The sequence below is a fragment of the Balaenoptera ricei genome, chromosome 3 (genome assembly GCF_028023285.1).
Source record: "Balaenoptera ricei isolate mBalRic1 chromosome 3, mBalRic1.hap2, whole genome shotgun sequence".
NCBI lineage: Eukaryota > Metazoa > Chordata > Mammalia > Artiodactyla > Balaenopteridae > Balaenoptera > Balaenoptera ricei.
The window spans coordinates 181735202-181737375 of NC_082641.1; positions in this window are offsets into that span (position 1 = coordinate 181735202).

Genomic DNA, 2174 nt, shown 5'->3' on the forward strand with positions numbered 1-2174 from the left:
GTGGCGCACGGGCTTTGTTTCTCCGCGGCATGTGGGATCTTCCCGGACCAGGGCTCGAACCCATGTCCCCTGCATTGGCAGGCGGGTTCTTAACCACTGCACCACCAGGGAAGCCCTCCTCTTCCATCTTTATGCGGGAGTTTCTCTTTAACACCAAGAACTAATAGAAGTGCAATTTGCAAATGACAATTCACGCAGCGTTCCATCCACTCAGCCTGTCTACCAGCTTCCAGTAATTACACCTTTGTCTATTTTCTGAGGTCGTCGGGAGGCTGAGGGAATTATAAGCTGGAGGTACATTGATCTCACTCCTTCAGGCCTCGACCTCCTCATCTGGAAAATGGGTTCTCCACCTCTCTGGAACAGAAGGAGGATCCTGAGGTGCAGGGGAGTGGGGATGGGGGTGGGGTAGGGCATGGATGGAGTTAGTAAGAGTCCCTCCTCTGTCCTCACACACACCGGTGGGGTGGGACATGTTCCTCCTGATTTTCAGGGCGGGGAGGCGATTTCCACAAGGAAGTGGAGGCTGGTTGTGCCTTGACCATGGGCTTCACTTGAACTCCAAGGGGTGGTCCTGGTTTGTTTCAGGAGCCCCAGAGACAGCCCCAGTGTCCAGCGGCCCTGGGCCCCTGAGTATCTGCTTGGCCACCAGGCCCAGGTTGGCCAGCCTCAAGCCGTGAAGGGAATGAGTCTCTGTCTAGGGCTGCAGCTGGACCCAATGGAAGCAGGTGGCTAGTGAGGGAGGGGAGACAGCCAGCTGCTCTCCGAGTCCTGCCCACACCCCCCAGAGTCCCACCCAGCTCAGCCCCTAGTTCTGAAGTTAGGTCCAGTCTGTGTGTCCAGAGGCACCTGGCCTCCCTCTCAGAGCCTCGGTGGCTGCACCCGTGCAGCAACAGCATTAAGCCTGGCACCTGCCTCACCAAATACTCTCAAGGATCCAAAGAGGTAGTTTTCCCGCCTGGCACATAGTAAGTGCCCAAAACATGCCATCTTGGGGCAGCCACTTTGGGAAATAGTTCCACAGACAATTAAACATAGAGTTACTGTAGGACTCAGCAATTCTGCTGCCAGGTACGTGCCCAAGAAAACTAAAGACACATTCACACAAAAACCTGTGCAAGGATGTTCACAGCAGCATGATTCACAGCGGCCAAAACGTGGAAACAGCCTAAATGTCCATTAACAGGTGAATGAATAGATGGAGTGTGGTCCATCCACACATGGGAACATCACTCAGCCATGAAAAGGAGTGAAGCACTGACACTCCTTACGACATGGATGGACCCGGAGAACACGATGCTCAGTGAGAGAAGCCAGGCATAAAAGGACACACGGTGTGTGATTCCACTGATGTGAAACGTCCAGAACAGGTCTCTCTATATATTCCCAAACCATTGACTTGTACACTTTAAACAGGTGGACTTTATGGTATGTAAATTGCTTTTTTTTTTTTTTTTGTCCGCGCCTTGCGGCTTCTGGACTGTGGGAGTTTAGTTCCCCCATCAGGGATTGAACCCAACCAAGCCCTCGGCAGTGAGAGCGCGGAGTCCTAACCACTGGACCGCCAGGGAATTCCCTGTAAATTACTTTTAATAAAGTTGTTTAGAAACGCAAAAACCTCCCTGAGCTCTGAGCCTGTCTTCCCATGCTACCCAAGAGGGGAGGGGCCAGGATCACCGTCCAGCGCTACGCCCCCGCCCCGGTGGGGAGGGGGTTTTAGAGACAGGAGAGGCGACCCTGACGGGGATCTGGGAGGCCGGACCAGACGCGCGTGCTACGCCCCTGGCCACCTCGCTGGGGCTGACGCAGCTGGCATTCACAGAGCGCTCGCTGTCCGCCCGCCACCTGGCGTGGGCTGCACAGTAACTTTGTTCCCACGACAGCCACGTGGGTTGGGGGCCGTGTCCCCCTTTTGCAGAAAACCGGGCTTCGGATGCCTTGTTAGGCAGCGAGAAGAGCCGGGATTGGACCCTACGCCCACCCCTTGGGCTTCCAGGCCTGGCGCGGGGAGGATGATGTCGCGTCCTTCCTAGTTCTGGTCCAGTCAACTTAGCTGCTCGGATGGTACCCGGACCCTCGCGGGCCCGGCCCCTTTAAGAGGGGCGTGGCTTCGCGGCCGGCGGGAGCCGGAGGAGGCCGGAAGTGCGCGTCACGGGCCTGTAGGGCGGGTCCGC